The following is an 8,306-nucleotide window of genomic DNA, read 5'->3' on the forward strand; positions in this document are numbered from 1 at the left end:
GGGCGCCGGATTCTGTCCCGGTTGCCCCTCTTCCAGGCCAGCTCTCTGCTATGGCCAGGGAGTGCAGTGGAGGATGGCCCAGGTGCTTGGGCCCTGCACCCCATGGGAGACCAGGAAAAGCACCTGGCTCCTGGCTCCTGCCAGGATCAGCGCGGTGCGCCGGCTGCAGCGGCGGCCATTGGAGGGTGAACCAGCGGCAAAGGAAGACCTTTCTCTCTCTGTCTCTCTCTCTCACTGTCCACTCTGCCTGTCAAAAAAATAAATAAATAAAAATAAAAAAAAATAAAAAAAGAAAGAAAAGAGGAGAAATAAAGTCTTACATAGACCAGTAGATGCTGAAAAGAATTTCATGGGATTCAGTCATTAAAATATTAAGTAAAACAATAATAGGCCGGCGCCGCGGCTCACTAGGCTAATCCTCCGCCTAGCGGCGCCGGCACACCGGGTTCTAGTCCCGGTCGGGGCGCCGGATTCTGTCCCGGTTGCCCCTCTTCCAGGCCAGCCCTCTGCTGTGGCCCGGGAGTGCAGTGGAGGATGGCCCAGGTGCTTGGGCCCTGCACCCCATGGGAGACCAGGAAAAGCACCTGGCTCCTGGCTCCTGCCATCGGATCGGTGCGGTGCGCCGGCCGCAGCGCGCCGGCCGCGGCGGCCATTGGAGGGTGAACCAACGGCAAAGGAAGACCTTTCTCTCTGTCTCTCTCTCTCACTGTCCACTCTGCCTGTCAAAAAAAAAAAAAATATTAAGTAAAACAATAATAAATATATTGAAGTGTAGAAAAGAAATTTTGGGACTGGTGCTGTAGTGAAGCAGGTAAAGCCGCCGTCTGCAGTGCCGGCATCCCATATGGACATTGGTTCGAGTCCTGGCTGCTCCACTTCAGATCCAGCTCTCTGCTGTGGCCTGGGAAAACAGTAGAAGATGGCCTAAGACTTTGGGCCCCTGCACCCACATGGGAGACCCAGAGGAAGCTCCTGGATCCTGGCTTTGGATCAGTGCAGCTCCAACTATTGCGGCCAATTGGGGAGTGAACCAGCAGATGGAAATCTCTCTCTCCTCTCTCTCTCTCTCTCTGTCTACCTGTCTGTAACTCTGTCAAATAAATAAAATAAATCTTTAAAAAAGAAAAGAATTTTTATAGAAGACTGTGGGGAGCAACTGGGAGCAACTCGGACTAGACTAAGTTACTGGAATTAAGACTTATTCTATGCATCTGCTCTCCCACAATATGGCGCTGGGAGAGGAGGAAACAGCTTCTACACAGCTGCCTCCAGTTCAACCAATAAACTGTAGGACCTGCTCCTGATTGGAGGAGAGCAGCGTACTCGGCGTGTGGGTAGCAGAGCTGGGATTGGTGGAAGAGGACTATAAAGGAGGAGAGAGACAACATGCACCAGGAACATCTATCTGAAGGAACACCTGAGGAACATCTGAGCAGCCCCCGAGAGAGCCGGCCGGCGGTGTGCCGCTCCCCCGCGGAAGCGGGGAAAGTGGCAGGGGGAACCGCCCTTCCACGGAGGTGGAAGGGATGGTAGCCAACCCGGGAAGAACCAGCAGCAAACCCGGGGAGGGCCGAGCAGACAAAAGAACAGCACAGGGTCCTGTGTCGTTCCTCCACGAAGAGGGGGAGCGACAGAAGACATTAGTAAATATTATTATAAATGGCAAAATATAAAAACCATTTCAACTGAATTGGGGGTGTGCAGGGCTGGTATCTACTACTATGTATTCAACTTTGTCTTGGAATCCTAACGAATGCAGTAAGCAAAGAAGCATAAACACTAGAAAAGAACACACACACCTCCTGTGTGGTTCACGACCCTTCTGTGGCGTTGGTGACAACTTTCTACTTTGCATATCTGAGACACTTGAATTTTTTTCCCAAAGATTCTCAAATAAGAGAGCTGAATACAAAATGAATATATAAAATCTTTTTCTCTGTATTCACAATCATAATCTAAAGATTATGGGGACAAATATTATATTCAAAATAGCAATAAGATTTCTTAAATCCAATCACAATTCCAGGACCAGTGCTGTGGCATAGTAGTCTAAACCTCTGCCTGCAGCGCTGGCATCCCATATGGGTGCCGGTTCGAGTCCCAGCTGCCCCACTTCCAATCCAGCTGCCTGCTAATGCACGTGGGAAAGCAGTAGAAGATGGCCTAAGTGCTTGGGCCCCTGCATCCACATGGGAGACTGGGAAGAAGCTCCTGGCTCCTGGCTTTGGCCTGGCTCAGTCCTGGCCATTGCAGCTATTTGGGGAGTGAACCAGTGGATGGAAAATCTCTCTCTGTCTCTCTCTGCCTCTTTGTAACTCTGCCTTTCAAATAAATAAATATTTTTTTCTTTCTTTCTTTCTTTTTTTTTTTTTTTTGACAGAGTGGACAGTGAGAGAGACAGAGAGAAAGGGCTTCCTTTACCGTTGGTTCACCCTCCAATGGCCGCTGAGGCTGGCGCACCACACTGATCTGAAGGCAGGAGCCAGGTGCTTCTCCTGGTCTCCCATGGGGTGCAGGGCCCAAGCACTTGGGCCATCCTCCACTGCCCTCCTGGGCCATAGCAGAGAGCTGGCCTGGAAGAGGGGCAACCAGGACAGAATATGGCACCCCAATCAAGACTAGAACCCAGTGTGCTGGCGCCACAGGTGGAGTATTAGCCTAGTGAGCCATGGCACCGGCCCCATAAATAAATATTTTTTAAAAAATCTCAATGGCAAAGGGACACTTATCAGTTCCTGAAACATTTTTAAGCTATTTGTTTGAAAGCAGGGCTACAGAGAGAAGGGGGGAGAGAAAGAGAGAGAGAGAGAGCGCTTCTAGCCACTGGTTCACTCCCCAGATGGCTGCAACAGCCAAAGCCAGGAGCCAGGAGCTCCTCTGGACCTGCTGATATTGTCCTGCTATTAACAATTTTCAATATTAATAACCCTGTGGGTTCTTATTCAGAGAAGAATTCTAAATACTGGCTCAAGTAGCCCAGGCAGCATGGTAAGTTTTTAAGCTTTTTATTCAATGAGAGAAATACACAGGAAAGTGAAGGCTTTCACTAGGGGGGAGAGACAGGTCCAGAAGCCACGTTGGGTCCCTACCAGGCAGAGAGCGGCCACAAGCAGGTGGAGGGAGCATGCAGGCAGGAAAGTAGAGAGCCGGCGGCCAGAAGCCCACGGGCCCGTGGCCCCGACCATCGAAGGACCCACGTGTTCTGGACCTTTTATTTACTCCCAAAGGGGGCGTGGTTACGTAGTCTAATTGGCAGGTACGCGTACAGGTGGGATCAGGTAGGGGCATGAGATCATGCTGGGGGCGTGGTCTTCCAGCTCACAAATCTGATCGATTTTATCCTATCTGCCAGCCTACATCACTCCCACGTGGGTGGTAAGGACCCCAGCGCTTGGTCCTTCCTCCACTGCTTCCCCAGGTGCATTAGCACGGGACTGAGCCACCAGGACTTGAACTGGCTCATGTGTGGGGTGCCGGCGACTCAAGCCACAGCCTTACCCTCTGCGCCAGGGTGCTGGCCCCTACTACTCTGATTTAAAGAGAGACTCCACTTAATGGTCAAGGTTTCTGTTTGAATGGCAGTTGGTGCCTCCCTGTAAGTAATCAGAAATCGATCAGCTTGCGCCATCCCAGTCCCTCTGAAATCCTGATCTGTGCCCACGTTAAGAGGAAGGAGTTGAGAAGAATCAGTCACGCTAGATATCCAGTTAACCACATCGCTAGCGTTTAGATGCTGAGAGAAAGCCGATTGTGAGAGGTATAGGAGTTTGGTCAGTGGAACGCTAAACCATACACATGAATGAGTATTTCTTCTATGCACAAAATCCTCCTGGATATATATATATATATATATATATATATATATATTTGACAGGCAGAGTGGACAGTGAGAGAAGAGACAGAGAGAAAGGTCTTCCTTTGCCGTTGGTTCACCCCCCAATGGCTGCCGTGGCCGGTGTGCTGCGGCCGGCGCACCGTGCTGATCCGAAGGCAGGAGCCAGGTGCTTCTCCTGGTCTCCCATGGGGTGCAGGGCCCAAGCACTTGGGCCATCCTCCACTGCACTCCCTGGCCACAGCAGAGAGCTGGCCTGGAAGAGGGGCAACTGGGACAGAATCCGGCGCCCCGACCGGGACTAGAACCCGGTGTGCTGGCGCCGCAAGGCGGAGGATTAGCCTAGTGAGCCACGGAGCCGGCCCCTCCTGGATATTAAAGCAATGATCCAGCGTCAATCACATTCATTGAAATCAAGATTGCCTACAAGAAACAGAAGCCCTGGGCTGGTGGCCGCACCACTTAACCCCACGCACAGCGTGACAGCGCCCCCATGGGGCCGTGCAGTGCGGCAGCCCTGAGTGGATGTTTATGCAAAGGGCCACTTCCACAGTCCCGCAGGTCCCGGGCTGCCTCCTGCTTCCTCCTGCACAGGTCCTCGCCCCCGTGGCCCAGGATGTAGCCCCCATGCTCCAGGGAGCCAGGTGGGGACGGGGGAGATGAGGAGGACAAAGACCACGCTCGTCCTGTCTTAGGGGAGAGGCCGGAAGCTGCCAGAGGACAGCAGAGGGGGCGGGGACGTAGCCCGGGCGGGGCTCGGTCACATCCACCTTGATGAGAGTCCGCGCTTGGCTAAGTGGACCCAAGTGAGGACATGGCCGGGTGGCCGCCTCGCCACTGCGCCGCCAGGTTCTGCCCATCCAGAATGTTTTGGATTTGTGTTGCCGAAAGCCAGCCATCGTGTGATACTTTGTCACAGAGGCCCCAGAAGCAAGGCCACTGCAACAGACGCTGTCCTCAGCCAGTGCCGCCGACTGCCACACACCCTGGCTGCGTGAGGACCCCCAAGAAGCGTGTGGCTTTGGAGGTGCAGTGTTTAAGGACTCTAAGGGAGGCCAGACAATGGGGCCAGCGCTGTGGTGTAGCAGATAAAGCTGCCACCTACAGTGCCGGCATCCCATATGGGCAGAGGTTCTAGTCCCGGCTGCTCCTCTTCCGATCTAGCTCTCTGCTATGGCCTGGGGAAGCAGTAGAAGATGGCCCAAGTCCTTGGGCCCCTGCATCCATGTGGGAGACCTGGAAGAAGCTCCTGGCTCCTGGCTTCGGATCAGCGCAGCTCTGGCCATTGCAGCCATTTGGGGAGTGAACCAGCAGATGCAAGACCTCTCTCTCCCTCTCTGCCTTTCTCTCTCTCTCTGTGTAACTCTGACTTTCAAATAAATGAATAAATCTTTTCTTTCTTTTTTTTTTTTAAAGGCCATACAAATTAAGTCTATTAAACAATGCAGACCCATCCAAAGTGAGTGAGCCACGCACAGCTGCACCTGGAGGGAGGGGCCCATCCAAAGTCCCCCGTAACCACTTCCAGGTCACCATGGCGACACTGGGCCTCTCCCCATGCCCCATCAGGGGTGGTTTCGCTGAGGCTTGTTCTAATCCTCTGATCCGGATGGAGCCCCCAGACTTCTCCACTGGGAAGTCACTTCTCCTGTAGCCATCAGTAGCTACTTCCTGAAAGCCCACGGACGGCTCGCGGCCTCCTCCCCTGGTGCCCAGTCAGCACCGATGGCTCCCTCTGCCTCTCCGGCCTCAGCCACTTTTGTGCCCTCTGGAAACTTCTCTGCCATTTTCATGGGCTGGGTGGCCCTTGCCTGTGTCCCTGCCCTACGATCGGCCACCTCTTGCATTTTCCTGACTGTGCTTTTACGGGATTTGAGGAGGGAAGCGAGGGAGAGGCTCCGGCTGGACTTGCTCTCTCAAAGCACGGGTGATGGCCGCGATGATGGGATGGATGAGAACGAGGGGGAGCAGACAAATAGAAGAACGGGTGAAAAATGTCCGCTCTCCCTCGCAGCCAGAGCGCAGGGCACCCTAGTGATGAGGGACAGCAGGTGCAGGGCCCTGGGGCCGCCCACCAGAACCTTGCCCGTCCTCCTCCGACGCTCCTTGCTAGGTGTGCACACGGCTCCCGCTGTCTCCCGCAGCCCGGATGCATCCCGTAGCTGGGGCCGCTGAAAGCCACGGAAGCCACCGATGGGGGCAGGAGACGCCGGACCCCTGGGGAGGAGCCTGAGCACGGCAGGCTCGGCCACCACCGAGGCCCCCTCAAAGCTGGGGGCCGGGAGCAAACCCAAGGCTGCGAGGGGAGGGATGGGAAGGCCTGGCGGGGGCCTGGGCAGATTTGCTTCCTCTTTCCCCAGCAGGAACCTCTGGGACAGGCGGCAGCCCCCACTCCCACTCGCTCCCCTCACTCTGGGACAAGCCCTTCCACTCTCTCAGGATGTCCGTGCCGCTGCTGACAGCCCACGAGGCCCAGGGGGCTGCCAGCCTTTTCACTCCTGGGCTCCATCCGTGCCCCGTGCCGCCGCCTCTTCTTCCCTCCTGCCCCAGCAGTTTGTCTCCCCCTAGCTTGCCTGCTCCGCCTTTATCTAGGAGGCCTCAGGAACAGGCACGCTGGGAGCCGCCCCCGGGCGCTCTCCAGGCACCCACGGCAGAGGCCGGCCAGATGTCGGCGCACCTTGGTGGGCGTCTGGCCTGGCCATGTCCCCCTCCAAGCCACCAACAGCAGCACGGCGGCTCCCAGAGGCACTCGGGGACCCTGCCAGGGGCTGCACAGCCCAAAGGTGTTCCCAAATGTGCGGAACACGCAGACTGTCTTCCCGGCATGTGGGCACACGTGTGTCACGTTGGCACAAGTGTGTGGTGGAATTTCTGCCTCGGGCAGAGTTAACAGAGGCAGGGCAAGACGGATGTTAAAGGACTTGGTGGGGGGAAGCAAGAACAATGCCAACTCTTCTCACTAAATAATTTTGAAAACTGGAATTAATTTTCATAAAACATTTGTATTAACACAAAAAGGGGGTCAGCGCTGTGGCGAGTAGGCTAAGCCTCCGCCTGGGGTGCCGGCATCCCATATGGGCGCCGGTTTAAGTCCTGGCTGCTCCACTTCAGATCCAGCTCTCTGCTATGGCCTGGGAGAAGGAAGCAAGGGAGGGAGGGAGGAAGAATACACACAAGGGGTCCATTGTTTTAAGATTTATTTATTTATTTGAAAGGCAGAGTTACAGAGAGGCAGAGGCAGAGACAGAGAGAGAGAGGTCTTCCATCCGTTGGTTCACTCCCCAAATGGCCTCAACAGCCAGAGCTGAGCCAATCTGCAGCCAAGAGCCAGGAGCTTCTTCCAGGTCTCCCACATGGGTGCAGGGGCCCAAGGACCTGGGCCATCCTCCACTGCTTTCCCAGGCCACAGCAGAGAGCAGGATTGGAAGTGCAACAACCGGGACTCAAACCGGCGCCCACATGGGATGCCAGCGCTGCACCACTATGCTACAGCACCATCCCTGCTATTGTTAATAAATAAAGCATTTTTAATGTCTTAATGTTCTTTTAAAAGTTTTATTTTATGTCTTAAAATTTATTTATTTAATTAATTGAGAGGCAGAGAGAGACAGAGTACTCCATCTGCAGGTTCACTCCCCAAATGCCCCCAACTGCTGGGACTGGGCCATGGCAGAGGTCAAGAACCCGGATCTCCATCAGGCCTCCCACGTGGGTGCAGGGACCCAATTACTTGAGCCGGAAGCAAGAGCCAGAGTCAGGGATTGAACTGGGTGCTTTGCTGTGGGACAAAGGCCTTGGAACTGCTAGGTTAAATGCCCACCCCAATTTCTTTTTTTTGGGGGGAGGCTTGATTAATTTCTTTGAAAGGCAGAGTTACGGAGGCAAGGGGAGAGAGAGAGAGAGAGAGAGAGAGAGAGAGAGAGAGAGAGAGGTCTTCCATCTGCTGACTCACTCTCCAAAAAGCTGCAATGGCCAGGGCTGGACCAGGCTGAAGCCAGGAGCCTGGAACTCCATCTGGGTCTCCTACACGGGTGCAGGGCCCGAACACTTGGACCATCCTCCGCCGCTTTCCCAGGCACATTAACAGGGAGCTGGATTGGAAGTGGAGCAGCCGGGGCTTGAACCAGTGCTGCCACATGGGATAACGTTGTCCTAAGCAGTGGCTTAACCCACTGAGCCACAGCGCCAGCGCCTGGCTACCACTTTCCTGTGTCCACAGCCCCACATCTGTGTCCCAGCGACAGTGAGGATCCTGGCGGGGGGAGGGGGTGGGCATGGAGGTCACTGACGGCTGCCTTTACTTTTTGTATATGCTGGAACTTTCCTTATATGTAATAAGACATTTAAAAACTAAACGGCATCCAACGTGTTTTTCTCAGAGATTCGGGAGTGCTGTGGGGCCTTCCTGCCTGAGGCCCAGCCTGCGTCCTCCGTGGCGGAAGCTGAAGCCCACCACCGCGTGAGGGATCTGGAG

Source organism: Oryctolagus cuniculus, chromosome 11, assembly GCF_964237555.1.
Source record: "Oryctolagus cuniculus chromosome 11, mOryCun1.1, whole genome shotgun sequence".
Taxonomy (NCBI): Eukaryota; Metazoa; Chordata; class Mammalia; order Lagomorpha; family Leporidae; genus Oryctolagus; species Oryctolagus cuniculus.